The 7515-nt window shown below is 36.9% G+C and overlaps 1 protein-coding gene across 3 annotated transcripts in view; it reads left to right on the top strand.

Annotated features, from left to right (window-relative positions):
• The first annotated feature begins 1766 nt into the window (after window positions 1-1766).
• The window catches only part of LOC105232923 (sodium/calcium exchanger 3), a 143254-nt gene continuing 137505 nt past the window's right edge, over window positions 1767-7515 (top strand). For 2 of the 3 annotated variants that reach the window (XM_049447925.1, XM_049447923.1), the window contains exon 1: window positions 2960-3608. The gene's annotated coding sequence lies outside the window, so the exon portion shown is untranslated. Of the gene's footprint in view, window positions 1966-2959; window positions 3609-7515 lie in introns of those variants that run through there. The other variant, XM_049447924.1, reaches the window with a different exon arrangement.

Raw genomic sequence — 7515 nt, 5'->3', positions numbered from 1 at the left:
TTTACAAATCGTTCAATTTTATTACGAACATTCACGGTCTGTAAGAAATGTGCTTCACTCGCTAGACCGTCCCAAGCCACACGGATTCGCTCTATGGGCTTTTGAAAAGTTCAAGAAGATCCGACGTTTTCGAGCCAAAATTTGTGCAGCGATGAGGCTTAATGGGTATGTAAATAAGCAAAATTACCGTATTGCGACGAAGAGCAACCTACAGAGATTGAAGAGCTTCCAGTTCCTTCAGAAAAAACAACGATGAGGTGTGTTTTGTAGACCAGTGGAATCATCGGTCCACATTTCTTCAAAAATAATGCCGATGAGGACGTAACCGTCAATGGCGACTGCTATCGCGATATGATAACCGATAATTTGATGCTTGAAATTGTAGCTCGTGACCTCGCTGACATTTGGTTTCAACAATACTGCGCTTCTTCTTACACATCGCATTAATCAATGGATTTATTGAGAGAACACTTCGATGTGCAGATATTTTCATTTTTGGGTCGGTCGATTGGTTACCAAGATAGTGTGATGTCACACAGTTGGATTTTTTCCTGTGATGATATGTAAAGTCTAAAGTCTACGCGGACAATCCCGCTTCTCTTCAGGCCTTGAAGCAAAAAAACCCGCGTGTCATTCGCCAGTTACCTTTCCAATTGCTCGACCGTGTCAACGAAAATTGAACTCAACGGATGGACCATCTGAAACTTAGCCGCGGCCAACATTAGAAAGAGTTAATCATCCAAAAATAAATGCCAATGAATGTTCTTTCGAATGATAATAAGCATTTCTTATTAAATTTGAACTTTTGTGCTATAAAAAAGTAGATCACTCTTTATGTTTGTCAAATTCAAAATTAAATATTCAAGCTTTAGTGCCTTAGCGGCTATTCATAAATGATCATAACTGCGGGCATTCAGTATGTATTACTTACAATTCAGTTATGTTAATGCCTTTAAAGGGTTTTAATGATGTTTTTAAAAGGATTAGAGTGCAGAAATTTATGAAACAGAAATACAATAAGAAAACTTGTGGAAAACTATGAGAGTTCGGAAAAATCTTCAAATTAAAGTCTCAATAAGTTCGTCATAAATTTGTTTAGCAAATATTCACTGATTTTATATTTTTCTTTTTTTTTTTGTTTCAATACTTTATTTAGTTTTTTTTTTCAATATATCTTTACTATCCAAATATTTTTAAATATCAATTGGTAACCCTGCCCAACTTGCAAATCCTGCAGTAGAGAGGCACTGACCTAATTGAGAGCGCAACGTATAACAACCAACGGAGCGAAAGTGTGCCGAAAGAGCGAAAATTGAGCGAGAGATAATGTGGAGTATATTGTATGAGAGTTGACACACTTCAGATGACAAATATTAAACGGTATTTTGAAAATAATTTTTATTGTATTAGAACAAGTTGCCATACAATATAGTTTAGGTGCGAAATTTTATAGAATTTTTTAACTTTATTTGAGATTTATATGTACCTTCATAACACACGCACTTGCTTTCGAACGCAGGGACAACAAAAACTTTTCCGCAATATTGTTTATACGAATCGACCAACTCCAGCCGGTATTTTTTGTTGTTATGAGTTAGCATGCGAGCGACACACTGTGACTCGCACACGAGCGCCACAAACTTCAGCGCCTTTCGGGAGAGTTCGTGCAACACAAACGTATAACGCGCCGTATCCTGCTTTCAGCTATTGGTCTCGCCTATTCGCACTCCCCATTGTGTAAGTAGCGGCAGTCGTGCAAAGCAATTCGTACGCACAAGTTCGGTTGGGATTTTGGAAAGCGGCGTGAACTCAATTCCAAATCTGTGCTGTGCTCTGCGCCAGTGGACACAGGCAGTTACTATTACAAATATTATTGGTGCTTGTAACATTGTTGGCTAGTGGTGGAACGGCAGCTGTTGCAAGCGTTTTTTTTGAATAGCTGCTTACTGAAGTCTTTCGAAAACGGTTGACATAAATGCGGAAATTACTACAGTATACTCTCGAAAAGTAAATTCTCAGAAAGTAAATAATCGCGGAAAAGTAAATCACCTTTAAGATTACACATGCACCTCGAAAAAGTAAATTTTTTAATTTACTTTTCAGAGAGTGTGATAAAAAATTCGAAACGAAGCAAGCAGCGTTTTTTACGATGTTGCAAAAACACTTACTCTCTTGTTTATCGCGTCTGTTTAGTAAATAAACTTTGAGATATGTACATATGTAAATGGTCAGAAAATATATTGCAAAAGAAAAAAAACAAAAGAATATTCAAAATTTTTTCTCTTCATAATAAATACATATGTTTTTCATGTAAATCCATATGTTTTATTGAAGCAAATAAATGAATGAATTTTTTAAGTTTAAAAATCCATTTAATATTATAAAAACAGATAATCTATGTATATATTTGGAAAAGTAAATTATTCGAAAAAGTAAATTACCCAAAATACCAATCGATTTACTTTTCGAGAGTATACTGTATTTGATATGCAGAGTGACGACAAATTCACTACTACAACTAAAGTTATTGATATTTTGAATTTGCGTGCGTTATATTAAGTGTTAAAATATTCTAAAAAAAAATATTATTTTTTCAAAATTTGTTTTTTTTTTTCAAAAAATTCAAATATTGTTTTTGAATTAAAAATATATTTCTTTTTTACCACAATAATTTTTATTAAGTGTAGCAATAATGAAAATGAATTTGAAAAGTGCAATTTTTTAAGTTATATTAAAGCATATAACGGTTAATTTTTTGCGTAAAAATAAATACTTTAAGACAGTGCATTACAAAAATGTGTGTACTAAATTTAATAAAATTGCATAGTTATGTTTTGATACATTTTTTGATATTAAAGAAAAATTAAATTTGTGTTTAATGCTCGAAATTCGAAATTAAATATATATTATATATGTTAACAAAAATTAATTTCCACCAAATTAATGATGCGCTTGCCAGCCACTATCATACCCAAGCAGCAAATATAATAACAACAAATATATGCATTAAAAATTTTAGCAGTAACGCAATCACTCCGATTTCTTACTGAAATGCGCTACGCTTTTTTTGTTGTTTCTAATCCCAACCGCTATTCGCTTGAAACGGGAAACCGAAAATGGAGCGAAGCAGTCAAAGTGCTGCTGAAAAATGAAAGTACATAAATTAAACTCAAAGTAGCCGCCCAAAAACGCAACGAACGCCCCGAAAAGGCGAACAATAAACTAACAAAAACACCAAATACAACAAAAACAACAAAAAACCGAAATCACAACAACAAAAATAGCGCAACAACAAAGTCGAGTGATAGCAAAAACATAGCACAGCTTAGTGCAGACTCAAATATAGCAGTGAAGTGCAGATCTTATTTCAGCGTTGCATACATTTGGGCGGTAACGCGTGCCAACTTACTCGCTTAACGGAAAAAGTGCTGAAAAAAGTCGAGAAATAAAATACGGAAAATTATAAAAAAATCTACGAAGTGCAATCGCTGCAAATTTCGTACAAACGCGGAGTGTGCAGCAAAAACAAAAACAAAAACGAAAACGAAAAGTGGCAGCCGAAAGAAGTGCAACGCTGCCAAAGAAGACGTGGCGTATTAGTAATGTTTGTAAGCGGGGCATGCGGCGTACTTAGCGGTGATACGCAGTGTTTGTTGTTGGCTGTTGGTGTTCGTGTATATAAGTATGTTTCTGTGTGTGTGTTTGCGAATGTGCGCTCCAGTTTTGCGCTGCAGAGCCGAGCAACCAATCGACCGACCGACCGATGCACTGGCAGCCAGACAGACAGACCGACTGACAGCCTCGCATGCGGCGGTCGACGACATTTGAACTGTATATTTCGGCTGCCGCTGCACTTCCTAACACACACACATATGCACACGCACACATACACACTTTAGCCACGCTTTGTTGTTTGTCTTCTGTTGCTGTTCGCTTTACTTTTTTGACAATTTTCCGAATTTTATGATGGGCATTTCGTACGCTTAGATATTCCACAACAACTGCTGCTTTTGTTGTTGCAGCGGATGCTGGTTGCATTGTTGTTTTTGTTGTTGCTGTCGATGTTGCCTGCTCTTCTGTTTGGCTTACTTAACTTTGCGGCAAAAAAGCAGCCGCAAACGTTGCACGCAGCACGTTGTACTGTTAATGTGTATGTGTGAGTGTGTGCGCTGTTGGCAGTGTTTGCCATGGCTGTCCGTTGGCACAGTTCCATTGCATCCCCAGAGACCGCAGGTCAGAGACACGTATACCGGTGCATACATAAATGCAACGTGACATATCCAACAACGTTTAAAATAGTTGCATGGAAAATGATGTTGCACAGTGTGTCACTATGCATATTAAGTAGGTTTTTCTTTCAACCCCGTAATGTATGGTAAAAATGGTGGTTAATTCCCGACTAATATTCGAGTTCTCAATATTTAAGATAATCTCTAATTATGTTGCTAGCTTTTTGGGAAGTTCAATGGAAATTTTTTTTTGAAGAAAGGTGTACATATTTTAGGATTTGGACTCAATACCGTACTATTAATCCAAAAATTATATTTTCATGAATATTCATTATCGCTTTCAAACTGAGCTCATAAGCCAATACAAAGTGCGTTCCAAACTAAACAGAACTTAAAAAAAAAACAGAACAAATGGTTTTTTCGGCAAAATCAATTTATTTTATTCAAAATAGTCTCCTTCTGCTTCCATACAGCTCTTTGCACGGTCCAAAAGCATGTCGAACGAGTGTTTTAGCTCGTTGGCCGGTATTGTTGCCAGTATGCCGGTGCAAGCCTTTTGAATGGCCTCTACGTCTGCATAACGCCTTCCTTTCATGGGCGAATGCATTTTTCGGAAAAGGAAAAAGTCGCACGGTGCCATATCGGGTGAATACGGTGAGTGGTTAATGGTTAAAATGTGATTTTTGGTCAAATCGCATCGATCGATGAGAGCAATTTTTGGTCGTCAGTCAATTTGTGCGAAACAAACCGTGCACACACCTATCGTAAGCCCAAATGTTCAGTCAAAATGCAATAAATCGATGTTTTGGAGATGTTCAATTCCATTTCCATGAATTTCAATGATGGTTTTGGCTAATTTTTGATGAATTCACGCACAGCTTCGATGGAATTTCTGGTGATCACGGATTTTGATTGGGCCACATGTTGATCGTCATTTATGTCCACACGACCACTTCGAAATCGTTGAAACAACTCGTGCACTCTGCTGCGAGATAGGCAATTATCGCCATAAACTTGTTTCATGAATTGAAACGTTTCGGTAAAAGTTTTACCAATTTTAAAGAAAAATCTAATGTTGGTTCTTGGTTCGAAGCTCATTTTCGCACCGATAACACAAACATACTAACACTTAAAACGCAAGAACTTCACTTCCAATATATGAAATATCATGAAATTCTCACTGGACAATCGATAGAAATATCAAATTCTAACGCACCAGTCGTCATATATGTAGATGGCGCTACCCGGGGGCGCTGAATTTAAAAAGTCCTGTTTACTTTGGAACACACCTTGTATATGTGTCAACTCTTAATCCACTTTTCCAAATACTTTTCGAGGCTTATAGGATTTTATTGATTTCAACGAAAGTTGTTTTTTCTGTTTCTGCGCGTGTTTGGGGCGCTATTGGCTAATTTGTTGGACAGTCTCGTTATCACATTCCTAAATCCACATTTCGTTACCAATAATTAGGCGTTTTATTGAATGTAGTGTCTTCAGCTACCACTCTTTTTCGAACTCTACTCGACATCGTGTTTGCAAAAGATTCAGGTATTTTGGCACAGTTCTTGCATTGGCACTCTTCATACTCAATATATTCAAAACGAGTTGAGTTGGTCTATAAGATACGCTGAGATACTCTCATATCTCTCTGTTGCAAACACAATTATTTCCAACAACTTTCTTAATTTTTTTCGATGTTAACAGAGAACATTAACAGAGATGGTTGGACGACTCGCGTGAGACAAGAGTCCCCAAATTTCTTTTGCAAAGTATTAACGATTTAATAGCCGTAGGTCCTTCAAATATGGAGTGAATATTCGAAGTATCAGATCGGCATTAATTTTCACTAATGTCATATCTAAGTTTACAGATGAGGTTAAATTCACTTTTTACAGGGAAATTAATAGAATGATCTTCAAACGACTTTGCCAAATAATGTATCTGAATAGAAGCGGGATTGCTCGCATAGAGTTAGACTTTGGATATCCCCACAGGAAAAGATCTAACGGTGTGATATCACACGTTCTTGGTGTCCAATCGATCCAAAGCGTGAAATTATCTGTTCACCGAAGTGTTCTCTCAATAAATCCATCAATTGATGCGATTGATGTTGAAACCAAATGTTGCCGAGGTCACGAGCTTCAAACCATTGTTTTTTCTGGTTGAAATGGTAGATTTTGAATCTCTTCAGGTTGCTCTTCGTCTGTTTTCTTGTTTACGTACTCATTGTGTCAGCAACAGTCTTCATCGCTGAACAAAATTTGGCTCGGAAATAAATGATCTTCTTTGCAAAGCGATGTCGCTGGTCTTCAGTTCTTGCGCAAGCTCTATTTTGTACACTTTCAGTTTAAGATCTGGACATAAAATACGCTTCACACTCTTCGTACACACCTTCAGCGACGGTTGCAATATTTTCTTCACTGCGTGCTGGACGTGGTCTATTCGGTATGTCTAAAAAAAACAATTGAAAAAGGTACCCGTGCCAATCGTGGACACAATGGGACTAAAGATGGCCTATTTCGATCACCTACAATCTGACCCTCCTGCGTCTTCCCATTCATCATCACCATAACATCTGATTTCAATCTCAGTTTCGACCAACGTCAACCAGTTTTTTTAAGGACAATCTACTCTCGGCAGAAATTACCAAGCATCCAACAGCAAATGTGTCCATCGATAGGCCTATAATAAGCATCTATCAATTTCGCAAAATAGGCTCAATGATAGAGGAAACACGACCATGTATCGAGAAAAGTTTAAGAATTCTGGAGGCTATTTAGGAATATTAAGCTATGGTAGAATTTCGAATACTTTTTATGCTAAGTGCTTAATAAAGAATCATTTTGTATGCTATAATATTTGGCAATATTTATACAAAAGGCGTAAATGTTTCCCACCCAGTTGGTAAATACTTTCTTTAGACTCTGGGAAAGATCTTTAAGCCCGAGTTTCTTTGTTATTTGGTAACCTGCGACTCTAAACATCGTCGGAGTATAGACGTTAAACCGAGTTTGTCCTATGTTCTCCGCTTATTTGTGTACGTCTGTCGTCTTACGCCGTACGTAAGACTTACGGATGTTACAGTAAGACTCTCTTTTGTAAGAAATATATACAAATTCTTGAATTCGCCTGCCGAGGGTTGATCGTTGTTAGAAACAGCTTTGTCTATAAAGTGGTATATTTTATATCGCAGGAAGTTTCAAACCACGATCAACTTTGTTTATCGATTTATATAAGAAAGGTAGTCTTAAGGGGCTTGTAGAAGAGTATTTATAGTTCTTGGAAG

This window comes from Bactrocera dorsalis, chromosome 2 (genome assembly GCF_023373825.1).
Source record: "Bactrocera dorsalis isolate Fly_Bdor chromosome 2, ASM2337382v1, whole genome shotgun sequence".
Taxonomy (NCBI): Eukaryota; Metazoa; Arthropoda; class Insecta; order Diptera; family Tephritidae; genus Bactrocera; species Bactrocera dorsalis.
The sequence above is the reverse complement of the archived record's forward strand: the minus strand, read 5'-3'. Positions and strand labels throughout refer to the sequence as shown.